At 34.6% G+C, this 19,824-nt stretch overlaps 1 long non-coding RNA gene across 1 annotated transcript in view; it reads right to left on the bottom strand.

Moving 5' to 3' along the window:
* The window catches only part of LOC123650199, a 99,428-nt gene that overhangs the window by 10,330 nt on the left and 69,274 nt on the right, over positions 1-19,824 (bottom strand). Inside the window, exon 3 of the long non-coding RNA XR_006739294.1 lies at positions 15,211-15,294. This is a non-coding gene — a long non-coding RNA (uncharacterized LOC123650199). The remainder of the gene's footprint in view (positions 1-15,210; positions 15,295-19,824) is intronic.

Here is a 19,824-nt window from a genome sequence, read left to right as displayed (position 1 = left end):
CCTTAATTTTAGATTTTAAAAATATATGAAAATAATTTATAGAGAGCATGGTGATAATTACATATGATTAAAACCACGATCTATTTTTTTTACTTACCCATCAAAAATATGTAGTGAATTTTGGCATCAATCCAGTTTCTCCTCACGGAGGTTCCATGATAACCCTTAACATATGTGACTGAAGAAACAGTTCTGATCTGAGCTAAATTCATCACCTTTCTGTTGTGTACCCTGCATTGTTGTGTTCAATACCATTTTAGATATCTGCTTCTTTTCTCTAGGTTCTTATTAGAGGCAGAATGTAACTGTTGCGTTGCAAAATTTGGCTGGGTTTTTATAGATCTTTATAATTTGTCATACTTCAGAAAACAAAAATAAGGGTTTTAGTACAGTGTCTTTTAAAATTTATTTCTGAGGAAGAATTTCCTTCCTTTCAATAGATTTTTCAAAATACTGGCAGATTACCTCCCTGCTGATCTCAAGATCATCTGCATGAAGCTTCTGCTCTTTGCCCCTGCACCCTCTCTCCTTTCTACTAGCATTTGGGTTTTCTTTGCCCTGACTAGCATCCTCTGCACACAGGGGCCATGACAATCCTGCCCACAAACCTTTCTGGTAGGAGAAGTCACTTTTTGCTTGAAGACAGTACTGAAAGGGTTTCTGCATGACACTATTTAAGTAGTAATTTTAACATTATAATTATCGTCACTTATTCATATTAATATGGTGTGAGACAAACATTTTAAAGCCTATAAAATAAAGGGAATAATCCTATCATTTAATGAAACAATTACTCTCAACTTTTGATGGCCAAGATCAGTGAAGAACATCAGTTAAGACAATCCAATAAGGAATTTAGAACTTTCATAACTTTATCCACACCAGGGAGATGACAGATTAGCCATTAACCATCAAGCTGGTGCTTCGTGGGGAAGGTACAAGTTTGGTGACTCGAGCTACTTAATTTGACTGATACAGTGTAGAAAATATAAAAGAAAATAGAGATTTTTGTAACTCAGAGACAGAATTAGGGGACCAGAATATAATCTGAAACTTTATCCATAACTTTATGAATATTTTTAAAAGGGTTTGTTACCAAGGAATGTTTAGGAACCACTCTGGTCTGAGTTGTTCTGTAGCCAATAACATAGAGAAAGAGCGAACATCAGGAAAAGTCACTTTGAAAGTATATGTGAGTTGAAGTAATGAAGCCAAAAAAAGTTTATATATGCACATGATAAAGGCAATCTACATTCTTACATATTAACAAATCAAATGTCTAGCATGTGCTGAATATCTCATTAACTTTTAAATTTTCATCAAGTATAAAATGAATTTTAAGCCATATAGCAGAAAAATAATATTAATACTAGCATAGTTTCTTGGTTCTCTGAAATCCCTTTATGTTCTGGCACCAATATTTAAGGTTTGGGAAAGTTAACCATTCTAGGCCTCAGTTTCCATTATCTGTAAAATGGACAGAATAATGAATAACCATCTCATATAGTTGAGGATTAAATGAATAAATGCATGTAAATTTATGCTTAGACTGGTACTTAGAATTTGTGAAATTTGCTATAAATGTTAGCTGTACTATAAATATTCCTGTACTGTATATATTCCTATACATTATGTAAGAGGGGGAATATCAATTAGCATTATTTTTCTTGAATACAAAAGTAGCATATATTATTGTCTAGCATGTAACTAATTCAGCAGCTAAAAAAACAGAAGTTTGTCTATAATTTTGTGATTGCTGAAAAAAGTTCTGCTAAAACCATGGACCCCAGAGTCTTGTACAACTGATACTAAGAACAAAGGCGGTGGGTCCTATTTGGCTGCCAAATCTTTAGAGATAATTTCCATATGATGTCTTTCCTGCCTCAGGAGGGGTTTTAGCAAAGGGTCAGGAAAATGCTGGTTTAAGAAAGAGGCTTTCTTAAAAATTTTTTGTGCTCCAAAACATTCCCAGTTCTACTCCCACCAATTTGTTTCCTCTTTCAATACAATGTCACATATTTTTCTGCTCATGACATTCAATATTTATTGTTGCCACCCTTTCATGTTCTTATAACATGTTGGTATTTTAGAACTTTGAGCAGCATATGTGTGATTTCATGGAAAGATGCTATAAGAGGGTCTAGTTCCTAATACTTCTAGGAGTAGAAATTTATTATTGTTGTTGTTGCTACTGATGCTGTTGTTGTTCAGTTTTAATGTCATTAATCTTATATTTACTAGTGAAATAAGATACTGTTTATGTTTTTAGGTATTTGTATTTTATCTTACATTCATTGTCCACTGAGGTTTCTTTGGCCATTTAAAATCGGGTTTTTTCTTAAAAAATTTCTAAAGGCTTTTTGAATAATTGTTATGTGACACCTTTTTCTCTCATATGTAAAAGAATTTTTTCCCAACCCATCATTATCTATGAACATTGTTTAAAGCATCGTTTGCAATATGTAATTAAATAATCAGATACATCTTTTATTCTCTTCTTTGTTTCTTGGAATTATGTCTTTCCAAAAAGTTTCTTCTAATATTTTTTGTTGTTTTATTTTCCTCATTAAGAATTTTTGTCCATGTGTAAAATGCATTTTGTATATGGCATTATATAAAGGTTGAAGTTTATTTTTTAAAAGATAGCTAATATACCAACATAATTTATGAAACAATCTTTTTTTCATTTGACTGAAATATCCTCTACATCACATAAGTTCCCAGTTACGTTTTTTTCTATTTCTGAAATTCCATTCTGTTTCACTAACCTTTGTCAACAATAATCTTAAAAAATACTTCTCATAGTTTTTTATTAGGCTTTAGTGTCTAATAATTAAGTCACTCTCATTTTTTTTTCTTTTTTATTGCTTGCTCTTAAAAATTTACTTTTTATGTAAAATTTAAATTATTTTTAATTACCACTGCTCTTTCCTCATCACATTTCTCAAATTATCTGATTAAAATGTATATATTTATATGGTAAGTATGAAATCTAATTGATAGTGAGTCTACTCATCCAATATTGTCAATAGTATATCTAGGTTTTTAGTTCATGTTTTATGTTCTTCAAAAAATGCTTATAGTTCTAGTCTAGACAAGATGGTATAGATGAGTTTTTCTGTTTCTCCTCATGAAGTACAACTATAAACACTGAAGATAGTCCAAGAGGAAATCAGCGGAGAACTTGATGAGATTTTGAGAGGAAGGCAAACTGGTTTGAGACCTAAGGGCTGGAGGAGAAACACAGAAGCAATGTGTCTGTCCCCCCACCCCACAGAATAAGGCAACCAAGACCCTCCACTTCTCTACCCCAAAGAGAAGGCAGCCCAGGTAAGCTCATTCCTGCCCCAGGTGAAAGGACACCAGGAAAGTCCATGTGATGAGGATGAAAAGAAAAGCTATAGACTTAGAGAAATATTTGTAAATCACATATCTAACATATGACTCACTAGTCATATTCCGAATATATGCTAGACTATATAAAGAATTCTCAAACCTTCATAGTAAAAGAATCACATATTCCCATTAGAAAATGAGCAAAAGACATGAACATACCTCTCATTAAAGAAGATATGCAGACGGAAAATCAGCACATGAAAGCATATTTAGGATCATTAGCCATCAGGGAAATAAAAAATAAAACCACAAAGAGACATCACTGCACGCTTATCAGAATGACTAAAATAAAAAATGGTGACAACTAAGCTGACAAGGATGTGGAGAAACGGTGTCATTCATTGCTGGTGGGAATGTATTTTGACTGTAGTTGTGGGTATGCTAATCTGTGTATACATGTAGTAAAGGTCTATATAGCTAAATACACACATACATGTACACATGAGTAAAAGAAAGACTGGAAATCTGAATAAGGTTGGTGGATTGTATCAAGGTCAATCTCTTGGTTGTAATATTGTACTATACTTTTACAAGATGTTATATTTAGAAGAAATTACATAAAAGGGTACAGAGGATCTCTATTTATTATAATTGCATTATATCTAATGAATCTAAAATTATACCAATACAATTATATTAAAAATGACTATTTTTTGCTGGATGTGGTGGCATGCATTTATAGTCCCACCTCCTCAGGAGGCTGAGATAGGATGATTGCTTTAGTCCAAAGTTCAAGTCCAGCCTGGACAACATAGCAAGACCCCATCTCTAAAAAAAAAAAAAAAGGTGTTTTTTTGTTTTGTTTTGTTTTGTTTTGTGTGTGTCTGTGTGTCTGTAAAATCATACAATATGTGACCTTTAGAGATTGGCTTTTTTTTTTTATTTCGGCTCATCATGGGGGTACAAAAGCTCAGGTTATATACATTGCCCGTGTCCCACCCATCCCCCTGAGTCAGAGCCTCAAGCGTGTCCATTCTCCAGACAGTGCACCTGGCACTCACCATGTAGTCATACCTCCATCCCCTCCCCCCACCCCTCACCTCCCTGAGTCAGCACCTTCAAGCATGACCATTCCCCAGATGGTGCGCAATGCACTCATCATGTAGGCATACACCCATCCCCTCCCCCCCCACCCCCGCCTCAGTCTGATATCCAATTGGTATCATTCCCCAATGTGCATTTAGGTGATGATCAGGGAAACCAATTTTCTGGTGAGTACATGTGATGCTTGTTTTTCCATTCTTTGGATACTTCACTTAATATAATGGGTTCCAACTCTCTCCAGGAGAACCAAAGAGATGTCATCTCACCGTTATTTCTTATAGCTGAGTAATACTTCATGGTATACATATACCCCAATTTACTAATCCATTCGTGAATTGATGGGCATTTGGGTTGTTTCCACATCTTTGCAATCGTGAATTGTGCTACTATAAACATTTGGGTACAGGTATCTTTGTCATAGAATGACTTTTGTTCCTTAAAAAAAAAAAAAAAAGGGTTTTTTAAAATAGAGGCCGCTATGGCTTGCATACTGGTCCCCTCCAAAACTCATGTTGAAATTCAGTCCCTAATGTGGTACTATTGAGAAGTGAGGCCTTAAAGAGGTGATTGGGTCATGAGGACTCTACTCTTGTGAATGGATTAATCCATTCATGGATTTATGCATTATTGGGTTAATAGATCAATGGGTTATGACAAGAGTGGCATTATTGGCTTTAGAAGAAGAGAAAGAGAGACCTGAGCTAGGGTGCTTAATTCCCTTATCATATGATGCTTTGTGCCACCTTGGGACTCTGCAGAGTCTGTACCAGCAAGAAAGCCCTCACCAGATGTGGCTTCTTGACCTTGGACTTCTCAGCCTTTATAACTTCAAGAAATCAATTCCTTTTCTATATAAATTACCCAGTTTCAAGTGTTCTATTATAAGCAACTAAAAACAGACTAAGACATAGGCTATGTATTTTCCTTGTTAAAATTATAATTATTTTTATAATTTGTGTTGTTATTGGGATTCAAACTGATAATTATTCAAAGGTAGACAAAGACAAATTAAGCTTTATTTGAGGAATGTAAAGATAATTCAACATCATTGAACTATCAATATAGTTTATTATACTTACAAATTCTGGGAGAAATTGTTTTATTATTATAGTTAAAATCTTAGTCAAAAAATTCTAGTATGTGTGAAACATAACTTATTACATTTATTTATTTATTTGGTTTTTTTTTGAAATCACCTTGAACTATGTTTTGAGATTTGTATTCCACTTACTGGTAGAAATTTAATTGGAGTCACTTCAATTCTCACTAAGTTTGTGGAGGTGGAGGGTAGAGTATATGAGTAGTCTATGTGTCATATTGTTTATGAAGGAAGGGTACTATCTGTTTTCTGAGATATGCTGGATCCTTGGAGATGTGCGTTTTACCATCTTGTACTCAGTTTTTTTTTAATCAAAATGACTTACTGGTAAATAATCCATTTTTGCCTACTGTACAGCCTCTGAAGTTTCAGCTTCCTCTCAGTAAATGTCACTCTTCTCTCAAGGGTCCAGAAAATATTTGGTTGATTTCATTGTTCTCACATCACTCTGAGTCTTAAGAAACTTATGCAGCTTTTTAAAGACCTTGTACTTCCTCAGGGCTATTCACAGGTAAAGAAGATATCATTCTACCATCTCTGCATTGGGTTGAGAGCCAGTCTTAAATCTATCTGCAAAAACACCCCACATAATGCTATCTGTATTCCTGAGTTTTGTATTGCTTTTTAAAAAAAAAAACCCCAAAAATCAAATAAAAAACCTCAAAATTTAGTGGATTAAAATGACATATATGTAATATATAACATATATAATATACATATATGATATATAATTTACATATACATAAATGGTGATATATATATATATATATCACCATTTGGTCAGAAATCCAGGCCTAGCTGTTTCTCTGGCTCTAGGTGTCTCAAAAGAGTACAAGCAAGGTGTAATTCAGGGAGGCGGTTATCTCAAGCCATCTCATGCGGCAGACCTCAGGTCCTCACTTGCTATTGGTCAGAGACCAGTTCCTCTTCATGTGAGTTTCTCTATAGGACTACTCACAATGTGGTAGTGTCCTTCCTCCAAAGTGAGGGCTCCAGGAAAGAGAAAGGAGAAAGCTGGCAAGGATGAAAACCATAGAATCAAAAATGGCATTCTATTCATTTTGCCATATCCTATTTGATAGAAGGAAGTTACTAGGTCCAGCCCACATTCAAGGGGATAGAATAATACCAGGGCCTAACACCAGGTGGCCATCTCAGAGACTGCCTGCCATGTTAACCTACTGCCAACATGCTGTGCCTGCAGCCTGGGCCAAGAGGAAATACAGACTCCCACTACTTTCTCAGGTACGGGCACAGACAGATCTCTGCTATGGAATGATCAGAACTTCCAATGTTCTCCTCTCCCTCTTCATACATAGTACAAATTGGCCAAGGGATAGGGATAAGTCAGGGTACACGAACAACACAATTCTGTGTTTCCTCCCAAGTTTGTGACTTCCTTTATTCCTGACAGTTTTTATTTAACATGGAAGTGTGGTAGCTTGCCTCTTCATCTATTTCTCAAAATCTATTGTTTATGCCCTGGGTCCTTCGAGGCTTGGACATTTAAAACCCTTGAGCATGGCATTGACTTTATTGATTTCTACATTCTGCTGTCTCCTCTGTTCTTTGAAGCTATAAGCAGAGAACAACCTAGCTCTGTTGAAATAGGGGAAATTTCATGGATAATGTCAAGAATGAGGGGAAAAATACGAACACCAAAATGCATCAAATATTCATCTCACCATATTATTCTACACAATAATATTCAGAGATTCAAAAAAATATTGCTCATATTTATAGAATTTAATGTAATTCAATAGAATAAATCTAGAGGAAAATTGAATGAATATGGCAAAGATTTTCACAGAAAGAATCCTTCACAAACTTTATGTTCAATGATCATTTGCTAGACCATTCTCTTTAAAGTAGAAGGCTTGGTTGGTCACTAACCTCACTGCCATTCAAAATTGTTTAGAAGGTTCTAGTTAATGCAATGGCAACAAAATATAAATATTGTGGGTAGATGAATTAGATGTATCTTTAGATGTAGATGATATGACTATGCATTTAGAAAAGTGAAGAGACTATTAGAATACTCAAGAATTTGCAAATAATGTAGAGATATATTTATATATACTTAAAGACCATTTTCTTATATATGTATTTATGATATAAGAGAATCATACATCTCTAGAGCCATTCAAATATTCACAAGCAGATAACTTGAAAATATTTGAATATAAGTACACTCATGGTTCATTACTTTGTGAAATCTTCCAGTATATCAATAGAATTTGCTATAAAATAAAACAGAAACCAACAACAACAACAACAAAACCCTTAACTTTTGTCTTTTATGTACAAATACCTGTGTTCAGATGGTTGTTCAATTTCTGTTTCCTGGCTGGCTTTTAATGCTGTTTTCCTTATGTCTCATATTTGTATGATTTCTTCTCTTATTTTATTACTGTCTTGTTTACAATACTCAAATCCTCAATAAACCTTGCCTGAGAATTCCACCTTCACCACTTGCTATATCCTAGGCATGTCCTCAGTGCTCTGTGTGTTAGGCAACTCAAAGTATACCTGTGCAATATGGAATACATACCCTCATCTCTCTTTAAATAATTTAAAATAGAACTTAAATAATTTAAAATAGAACTTAATTTATTATACTGAATTCACTATCTCAGATAAGATTATTACTGCCCAACCTGTTTGATTGCCCACTGCATAAGATGAAGCCAATACACTGAGGCAGCAGGGGTTGCAGGAGAGAAGTTTAATATCACAGGGTGCTAAGCAAGAGATGGGAGAAATTTCTCAAACTCATCTCCCTGAAAATTTTTGGGCCAGGGTTTTTAAAGATAGTTTTGTGGGCAAATGGCTAAGGAATTAAGTCTGTTGATTAACTGCGTATGAACTTATAGGGTTTGGAAGCAGAAATTGCCTTCTTGTGCTGAGTCAGTTCCCAGGCTACAGGACCTGTTAAATCAATTCCTAAGTATGGCCACTGGTCTGGTTGGCCTCAGTCAGTCCACTGGAATGCAGAGTCTGGAAAATATCTCAAAGACCAGTCTTAGGTTTCACAGTGATGATGTCATTTATGGGAACAATTAAGAAAGCTATGAATCTTGTGACCATAAAGCAAGCTAGGGAACAATGGCCGGGTATATATATATATATATATATATATATATATATATATATATATATATACTGTGCCTATACCTTTGCAAATTCAGGCCCCTGCCACACTTCCCTCCCTGGGGGCCTATATTAATTTTATAAATGGTCATTTCAGTCCCCCAGGACTTCATCCCACCTCATTCTTGAGATATGGGCTAACAAGATGGAAAAGGGCAGCCAACCACTCTGGCCTCTTTCTGCTGACAAGGGGTTTAGTTGGGGGTGGGCCTGGGATATGAGTGAGTAATGAAACCATTTTGCAGTTGTTTGCAAGTATTCATTGGTGCCTGGTTGTAGGCCTAAGTTTTGCATGACAAGAACATTAGCACTCTCATTTATAGTCTTAGTATAGTACTTAAGTGAACAAAAGACTACATGTTAGATAATGGAACCTAGAGTAAGGAGTAAGAGTCCTAGTTTCAGGAGTCCCTGCAGAATTGACCTGAAGTCCTGGGAGATCTAAGTGAATAACCCCAGAAACCTATCAGGCATGGGGTCAGTAGTAGAGACCTATTGTAGCCACACAGCTTACTGGGAAATTATTTCTATTTGAGTCTTAACTTTTCCTAAAGTATTTATATAGCTACGTAGGTAGTATTTAACACCACACAGATTCCCCCTTGTTGAATCAGCAGCAAACCTAGCCCTGCCCAATCATCTAGGACTACCTGAACTAGTGAGTCGAAGGATCTTGTTGAGTCCTAAGGCTCTTTGCAGTTTCTTCTCTGATCAGTCCTAGAGACTCAGACAGATTTCTAATTATGTCTCTGTTGGCATATACTCCATAAGTAAGGACTAGTACTCCCAGAAAGCTTTGCTACCAGGTGTCCTCATATCTTCTGCTTAACCCTGTCTTAAGTTTATGGGGAAGAGGGTGGAGACTCTCACAGTTAATCTTTCCCAGCTCAGTTAAGGAAAGAGCTGACTGTATTAATGGAGATTCTCTACAGATGTAAATTCCACTCCCCACCCACCAAAGGACGGGTTTGCAGCATTACTTCTGTGGCAGCCATCCCAAATTATGTCAAAGAAATATATTTGGGGGGTAATGTATTTTTAATTTCCTTCAGTCTTCTTTTGGAAACTAAAAGGTTTCACATATTAAAAACCAAGCTGATAGTTTTGGAGAAATTTGGGTTAGAGGTTGTTAGATAGAGAAAAAAACAAATTGGGATAAATGGAAAGGAGCAAATTTGAATATATCATCCCATATCTTTTTGGTCAGTCTCTTAGTCTTGTGAATATATCAGCTTAAACAGCTGTGTCCCATTCCAGGAGCTGACATTGCAGACAAGTTTTCAAACAGAAGAAAAACAATATTTGGAACAGTTTATAAAGTAGTTTCCTTATAGTCTGGAGGGCATCCAGCTGAAATATCTAGGTGTTAAACTTGAAACATCTTCACTAACAGTGGAAGTAGGCAGTGTCAATCTGACATGCTTTTCTTGCCTGGAGTTTGTATGTCACAAATTATGCTTGTGGGGTCTCAGGAAAAGACAGTGGTGACTTTATTGAGTCCAAGTCAGAAAAACAGAAGAAACATTTGGAAACATTATTTGGAGACTTGCAGACAGGAATGAATTCAGGATTCAGTCCAAATTGTAGGTAAATAACAAAAATTTAAAAACAATGGACAAGGCTAAACTCTAGTAACAGGTGAACCACAGTTTTTTCTGAAATTTTTTCTTTCTCCAGTTTCCCATTTTTATGAAAGATAAATCATAGTAGGACCAATTTATTTGCAAAATAAATTTTAGTCTCATAATTGCCTTGATTTTGTGCATAAAGTACAGTAAGAATAATTATTGGCCATATGGGCTTTTTACCTTTTCTTTTTTTCTTTTTTAAATTGGCTTTGCTGGGACTTCTTCATAAGGAATCTCAGGTTGGACTTGAAAGCCTCTCTAGTCAAGCCAAGGATTTGGCTGTGCCTATAGATAACTGCATGACTTGGGTAAATTTCTTCTTGAGATCCCAAAGGAACTTGGGGATCCTGGACTCATCAGAACGTGACATTCTTTACTTACTAAGGATCAGGAAATGTTACAGCTAAAGTACCAGCCCAGTTTTTCCAAAGGTTTTATATTGACCCTATAAAGTCAACTTTAATTCTGCAAAGCAGTCTGGGAATATCTGAAAATATGCCATTTCAGTCAAAGCTTTGGTAAAATAACCAGTGTCTCTAATTCTGTCCTGTTACAAAAGAAATCAGATTCTTACTGAACTTACACAAATAACTATATTGCCAGAAATAAGAATACTTACAAATAGTTTCCAAATTCTAGAGAAATCAAGTAGAAAGAAATACAGATGCTTCAAATATTGCTTACAAAAACATACTTTGTTGCAAGCTATAAATAGCTCAAAAGAAGGGAAAAATTTTTGATTTCTGGAAAACAAAACACAAAAATAATCAGGAATGTTTCAAACAAAAAAGTCATAATAAATTAGTGCAGTCCATGTAATTAATTTTTATTCTATTTGAGGTTGAGTTAGCAGTCCTTGTGAATGCCTTTGGTTTCTAATTAAAGTTCTGCAAGTTTTTTGGTTTTTTTTTTTTTCATTTTAGTCCAATGGTATATAATCTCCAAAGTTGTCAGAAATGTGTATGCAAGAGTACTTGTTACTCCTTTCCATGGCTTTCCTTGAAGAAGCAAATTTTGGACTGTAGCCAATTAAAAAAACACTCTTTGAGAAGAATCAAAGTAAAACGGTAATTGTCTATGGATGACAAAAATCTTAGAAGATACATGGTTAAAGAGACAATTGTAAAAGAAATTTAGTTATTTCCATGGCATAGAACAATTTAACATAATAACCATAATTATTACTAATAACATACACCAAGACATGCCAGATTTTAGGATTCTCATCCAATTTTGGAACATATAGTAATAGCATGTTTATATAACCCAAAGAAAGTTAAAAACCATTTCATATTTCACAATGCTTCCTGTACGGTTTTAACATACCAAATAAGCCTAACATGTCTCTCTTGAGCATTCAGTGGCCCTAAAAAAGATGGTATGAGGTCAAGAAGACTCAATTTAGAATTTTGATTTTGAAAGTTTATCAAATATCAACAGTTTAAAACATTTATTATTACAAAACAGAATCACAGGTTATTATAAAATAATGGCTATTCATGTAGCCAAAATGATAATTCTAAGATTTTAAAAAGCAAAAACCTTTATTCTTTGATAGAGAGAAGACTCAGTTTCTCAAACAATAAGGCCTAATAAAGACAAATGAGAGGACAAGCTAATAAGGAGATGAATGGAATCTGTCTCTCTCCCCCCATTTTTTGTTAAGTTTACTCAAAAAGTGAACAAAAACCTTTTCTTATCTCTATTAATATTACATAAGAATATTATTTAAAAGAGGAAACCAAATTTTACCTTTTCATTAGTGCATTATTAATGATAAAGCTAATTTTAATAAAATCTTATAAACTACTCCATGTAATTTTAATTAATTTGACCATAAGGTAAGATTTTTATAAACCTTTTATAATTTTTACCATTTTTCCCACTTTTATATCTATTTTGGTTTATTCATCATTTATTTATTTAATTTAAAATAATTTCTAAAATCTTTGTATTAGGCAAAATTGCTTTTCTTAAAATAACTACCAGATTCCCATGCCTTCTTTTAACCATTTTTAATAAAAAAAAAATAGCTAACTTTTAAAATATATTTTACACATGTTAGGTAAATAGTGAGGGACCTGTGGCTCTCCTGGAAACAAAGGCAGTTGCCCTGAGCAATTGCCAAACCTGGGGGAGGAAGGGATGCCCTGCCAATCCGCCAATCAGAACTTAGTGTGCCAACTGCAAATGTCAGTATAACCCACATTTTTTGTCCAGTCATGTTTTCTAGGATCTCAGCTTCTCAGTTGATCATCTACATGCAAAAGTCTCAAAGTCATGTATGTCTCCCACAGGTAGAAGAAAACAGTAAATTAAAGGCTGTCTATACAAAAGAAAGGATCAATAAATGATAAAAGTCACACAAACATTAAACCAAAAGGGATTCATTCCCTGAGTGGGAATCAAACCCAGGCTGTGAGAGTGAAAACACAGAATTTTAACTACTATGCCACAAAGTGAGCTGGCATTTGTTGCTGTTCTTGCAGGGGCAGATATACCTGCAAGGGCAGCATACAAAGGATTTTTATCTTTTGGGTGAGATGTTTGCTCTTCAATTTTGTCAAGAGAATTTTTAAGTCTAGCCATGAAATTATTTGATCTTTCTTTTCCATAAATACAAATAAGGCAATTATTTAGAATAACAGATCTCTAAAATCTATTTTTTAAAAAAATTAGGAGTTTTTTTAAATTTAAAGGATTCATTTTTGATCATTAATTTTTAATGATATGTTTATTCTAAATGAAATCAGACAAACAAGTCAAGCAAAAGGCCTTCCAAAACAAGTTAAACCAAAAGTTCAAGAGTATAAGTCAGTTCCCAGGTAGAGGGTTACAGGACCTGTTAAGTCAGTTCCTCAGTATGGCCACTGCTCTGGTTGGCATCAGTTGGTCTACCAGAATACAGAGTCTGGAAAATATCTCAAAGACTAGTTTTAGATATCACAACGGTGATGTTATCTATGGGAACAATGAAGAAATTACAAATCTTATGACCATAAAGCAAGGTAGGGAACAATGGCTGGTTATCTGTATGGATAGATAGATAGATAGATAGATATAACCTATACCTTTTCAGAGTTCAAGCCCCTACCACAATTCCCACCTTGTGGTCCTTTATTAATTTTATAAAGGGTGGTTTCAAGATCATCACCCACCTCCCAGTCTCACAGGTTTGACTTACTGAAATATTTCTTAAATTTCTTTCTCTTTCTTTACACTATTTATTTTGGCCTCCTTACTATTGCTAAAATCACTCTCCATGTTGTGATTCCTGCTGCTATTTTCTTATTTTAGGTCCTCCAATTGTCATATAAACTATTAAAATTTTTGTTGTTGTTGTCAATAGGTTTTTCTATCACCCATTGTAACCTCCAACCTGTTCTGAACCTCACTGCCAGATTTATCTCCCTTAATGCAGACATTTAATTTTGTCAGACATGCTAAAAACAAAATGAACAAACTAACAACAAAAGCTCAAATGAATCCCTCTCTCGTATAGGTACCTTCCGAGCAATTTAATCTGAAAATTAATGCCTTTTTAAATATATCCCCATCTTTATTATATCTTTCAATTCTTGTTCTTACAATCTAATTCTAGTTAAACTAAAGTACTTTCTGGTCTCCCTATAAAACCTGTCCTTCCCCAACTCTGCTAATTGGTTTATTTGTCCTCTCTCTCTGCATTTCCCTTCTTTGCTATCACATGGTAGCATTCACTCAGTCTTTATTGTACAGCTTGAATACCATCTTTTTAATGAAATTCACTAGCCAGAAATAACCTCACCTCTCTGTCTGAACTCCACTAGCATTTCAACTGTAGTATATTTATGACACTAATCTGTTTATATGATAGTTATTTATATGCATTCAAATTCTTTACTATTTGAATCTCAACTTCTTGAAATAAGGATCTGTGATGTAGGGATTTTTAACCTCTTAGCCTCAACACAGTATTTTTCATATAGTAGATATTGGATGCTTATTGTTAAATGAATTTTTAAAATACAATTAACCAATTTTGACTAATTAGAGCATTTGACTAAATTACTACAAAATGGACTCTGATAGATATTTCTTGAGACTTAAAGACTTTAGATTAAAAGGAAACATTATTTCCAACTTATAGAACAGCTTCCAGCTGAGAGCTTTATTACTACTCTTAGTTCAGACTCCATTAGAAACCAAAATGTATTTTGGAAGCTTTGGAAGACAGAGTACTTTATCTCTCCTAAAGCTGTGTGATACGCAGAATTTAAGGTGTCCCCTATAATGTCCACCACCTTGTTTTCCTGCCCTTGTATAATCCTTTCCCTTACAGTGTGTGTGAGACCTGTAACTTGTTCCTACCAAAAGAGTATGGAAAAAGTGATGAAATCACCTTCATGACTACATAATATTATATAAGTCTCCATCCTTCTGGCATACTAGCTTTGGTGTCTTCTCTCATTATTAGCTTGACAAAGAAATCAATTATATTATGTGAAGCCCACACAACAAAGAACTATAGGTCGACTTTGGAAGCTGAGGGCCTCAGTTCTACAACTGCAAGGATGACAAATCAGTCAACAACCATGGGAGCTTGTCAAAGAACCTGTAGTCTCACGTGAAACTGTAATCTCACATGAAACTATAGTCCCTGCTAACTCCTCAACTGCAGACTTGTGAGGTCCTGAAACAAAAGATCCAGTTAAGTTGTGCTCAGACTCTAAACCCATAGAAATTGTGAGATAATAAATGCATTTTTTTAGGCTTTTAACTTTGTGGTAATTATTATGCAGCAACATAACACTAATACATATTGTGATAAATGAAAGTGGGTACTTAAAAATGTGAGAGCAGCATCAAGGCTGAAATAATTTTGCAAAACATGATAGAGGAAGCCAAAATTACCTTGAATGGACTGTTGGTAGAAATTGGACTTGAAGGATTCTGCTGGTGAAGGCTCAGAAGAAAGGTAGCAGCATATTCTGGAAACTGGAGAAAAGGAGGTCCATGTTAAGTAGTGGCAGAAAGCTTAGCAGATTTGTCTCCTAAATTATATGGACAGTAGAACTTCTAAGTGCTGAACTTGTTACATAGCTAGAGGTTTCCATGCAAAGTGTTGCAAGTACCACTCTGATTGCTTCTTACTGTTTATAATAAAATGGAAAAGGAGAGAGATTCATTGAGGGAAGAACTATTAAATCAAAAGGAACCAGGGCTGGATGGTTTTGAAAACTCTCAGTCTGTCCACATGGCAAAATCTGTTAAAATTGTGAAATTCCTTCCAAAAATGAGGCATAGAGAAAAAGGGTATAACTATATAACCTTTTGCTAAACTCTCAGAAAGATTGAAAGGTCATGGTATTCAGTCACATAGGGCCCTTTCAAGAGATTAAATGGTGCCTCATGAAACCTCTCAATCAAACCATAAGGCCTCTAGGAATCTTGAAGACAGTATCCCTCAGCCATCTCAAAGGGAGCTAAAAACAGAGAAGGGATTATCATGGGGGAAAACATGGATGTGGCCCTTGTATAGTGAAGAGAACACCATCAAAATCCACTGAAGACCCGCACAGTTCTTGAGAACATTGTTTCAGCACAAACACTGCCAGATGAGACTGAAAATGACAGAGTACAAAATGATGAAAGCCTGTTGGACCCCCTCAAATGCTACTAGTGCCAAAGCATGCTGACAAAACTACTCAGCGGAAGACATGTGCAAACCATGTTTTACAGTTGTACTGTGGACCTAGAGTGAGATGGGAGCACCTATTTAGAGTGTTTATTTTACAAAGCTTTAAATAATGAAGTATTTTTTTCCCACTGATAAAATTCACTGGAAGAACTCATTGCAGAGGCTTGTCATGTACTGTATTGTTTATACAGATCTTCAAAATCTTTCTGAAATGATCAAGAGCTTCCCTAGTATTTTCTGAGAGGAATAGTGTTATGATCTCCTAAGGTACAGGAGAGGGTACAGGAAGGGGAAGAAATGAAAACAAGTAGATTTTTGTGACTGAGAGATATTATAAAAAAGCTTTTTTAAAAGCCTGATTTTATAAATGTTTATTAACAGTGTGTTTTTCTGCAGAACTCTTTTCAGGACAAGAGATCTCTCTGGGTTAGGGTCAGTGCCCCTCACCACAGAGAGCTGTATTTTTAAGGTAGTAGTACAGTGTATTAGATTGTTATTAGTTTGGTTGAGTCACTAAATAATTTATTTTTAGTGCATTATGTCTATGTACTAGTAAAATAATATAAATTATAAATTAAATCATCCTGATATAAAAACCTCTAATAGCTTCTTTTTTTTAAGAACTCAAGAGGAAAGAATATTCTATTTAGCTAGATATTTATCATTTATGTTGCTTTTCTTTCATTCTTTTTTTTTTTTAATTTCAGAGTATCACAGGAATACAAATGCTTTGGTTACATAAATTGCCTTTGCACTGCCTGAGTTAGAGCTAGGAGTGTGCCCATCCCCCAGACAGTGTGCACTGCATCCTTTAGGTATGAACTTACCCATCCCCTCCTTCAGCCTCCCACCTGCCAACACCCTATGAAGGTTACTTTTCATATGTGCACATTAGTGTTGATCGATTAGTACCAATTTAATGGTGAGTACATGTGATGTTTGTTTTTCCATTCTTGTGATACTTCACTTAGAAGAATGGGCTCCAGCTCCATCCAGGGTAATCTAATAGGTAGTTCATCATTTTTTATGGCTGAGTAGTACTCCATGGTATACATATACCACATTTTGTCAATCCACTTATGTATTGTTGGGCACTTGGGTTGTTTCCACATCTTTGCAATTGTGAATTGTGCTGCTATAAACATTTGAGTACAAAAAAATTGATGAGATTTTATATAATACGGTAACAGCCTATTTTGGCTTTTCTTGGGTTGTTTTGCCCCTTATCCCTTGCTAACTGTGTTCAAACTTCACTATTTTGTTTGTTTTGTTTTATTTGTTTGTTTATTATTTTTGTTGCTGCATACGATAGAGTCCTTATCTCACGGTTGTTTGGCAATACAATAATCTCTGGCTGACGTGCTCTGATTTACTTTCCTTCCTGAAACACACACATACACACACACACACACACACACACACACATACACACACTCTTGAGATTTTTAAAAGTAATTTCTACTAATTATTCAGGAAACTTCTTTCACTGCCAATCTAAATTTGGTCTCCCTCTAAAAATTTCTCATAACAAATAGTGCTTTTTCTTTCTTGCACTCATTAAATTTTTATCATTATGTATTTGAGAGATTCCTTTTTTTAATCTATTTCTATGAGACTATAATTTCCATAAGCATAAGGTTTTTGTCTGTTTTGCTTATGGTTAATCTGTGTAGGGCACTGTAAATAGAATATATACAGTATTCAATTAATATTTGAGAAGAAATTAATAAATAGATGTATAAAATTTTGTTAATAGACATTTTTGTACATATATATGAAATATAACTTCTCCATTAGTATTCTTCCTCCTCTTGTTTGTTAGTGGACCTGATATTTTTAGAATTTATTAGAAATTTAAAATTCCTGTTTATATGATCATACTTTAAAAATTCCCAGTTAGCCATTTCCTCTTTCAGTCTTGTTCTCAGGTTTCTGGAATAGGAACCCATAATATCATAGTCTAAAAGAGGTAAATGGAGCAAAATAAGCATAGTACTAAAAATAGAAAGCATTAAGTCTTGCATAATGTTAGAATCAATGAAATAATTTTGATTAAAACTCTGAATCATAGATTTTATTTTATGCTTCAATATTTATACAAATATAATTCTTTTTATTTCTCTTATCCTATCTCAATTGGATTATATCCTCCATCAGCCTACGATTGGGAGCCCAAAGAACACAATGGTTTGCTGTTAGTCACATGTTTTCAATATCAGCCTTTATTTGTTATTTTCCTGGAATAATAGGCCCACACATAGTTGCCAGTTATTTGCATAGTCCATAGGACAACATGGCGACACTGCTCAGTACATTGCATATAAAAATGTGCATTGTTGGGAGAAATGGAAATTTGAATCATTTAAGATTTTTATCTACATATTCTTTCTTTTCTGACAAAATGTATCCAATACTATCAGCCTCTGCTTTTCTGATTTTTGTTTTTGTTTTTTGAAACTATAGACATGCAATGATATCTTCCAGCATGATGTGAGAGAAGCCAGGAAAGATGGGTTCTGGATCCCTTTGCTGCAGTCATTAACTTAGTTAAATCAAGAAATTATTCCCTCTAGTTTCCTAAGTTTCAGTTTTCTCATTTGCAAAATACGTGTAATACCTATTTGTCTAAAGCCATAGAGCTAGACTAGGCCACTTCTTACGAAATCTCTCAGCTCCAATGTCTCTCCTTCTGGCTTAAGAGAAAGAGAGTATATCAAAATGGAGCTACTGCTTGAACTGTAGAGCATGAGACTTGCCTACATTTAGGACCAATACAATTAAGTTTTGAAACTAAAAAAAGAAAAAAAGAACATTTTCTGTGTTGGGAAAAATTTAAATAAAAAATCACTGTAGGTGTCTTCTCTCTCAAGATTTTCCTCTTTCTGTCTGCCTGTCAGTTAACTATATTCCTGTTGCTCTATTTAATATTGATTAAAAAATGGCAAATGTTATTTTAAAAAACTGAACAAAGAACTGCATATTTAATTACTCAGGCTTTCCATTCACTTCTTATTTCTCAAATTATACACTATGATACATAAAGGATACATTAAAAGCAGCAAGTGAATTTTCAGTTATTTTATATTCTATTTTTCTCAAAAGTCTGTGAAATACAAATCTCTAAGCAAGAGAAAAGATTCCAGAGTCTTCACACTTCTGGGTGAATGGACTTGCAGATAGCAGTTCTTAGCATTGTCACAGTCTGATGGCTGGTGGCTGCTTGAAATGCTGTGAGCTGATGATTTTAACCATCCTCCTTTCGGAAGTAGAAACAGACATTGGCAAGAAAGAGGCTAAATTTTAAAGAGGTCATGAACATCATAGTCTTTTGGTTTGGCAATAGGGTAACTGAGGAGTCAGCAGAGTGCTGGAAGTTGAGCTACCAGGGTTCCTGTTCTGTATGTGTCAAAAGCTGTACGGCCTTTGGGGCTTATGTCTCCTTTAAAAAATAAGGCATTTCTAGTAAGGCAACATCTAAGGCCCATGCCAGTAATACCTCTCAATGATTTGGGCATTAACCATCTGGCTCTGTTACTTAGACTTGGCTTCTTGTATCTGGTTGACCCCAGAATCTCTACAATGTTTTTGTTTAATTATTGGTTGCCAGTACATTGCTAAAAATGATTCTGTAGTAGGGCTCTAGAATCTGTTTATAAAAATTCCTTCAGAAATCAACATAGATACAACAAAACCTCAATGTACTGGGTAGAGACCTGAAACACTTGGCTTACCCAGTGCCTCAGAGATCCTTATTGCTTTTCTTTTTAATTCCAAAATTAATATATACAATTATAGAAAATATAGAAAGTATGATAAGAAAAAATACC

Source organism: Lemur catta, chromosome 14, assembly GCF_020740605.2.
Source record: "Lemur catta isolate mLemCat1 chromosome 14, mLemCat1.pri, whole genome shotgun sequence".
Lineage (NCBI taxonomy): Eukaryota > Metazoa > Chordata > Mammalia > Primates > Lemuridae > Lemur > Lemur catta.
This window is presented reverse-complemented; position numbering and strand designations above follow the sequence as displayed.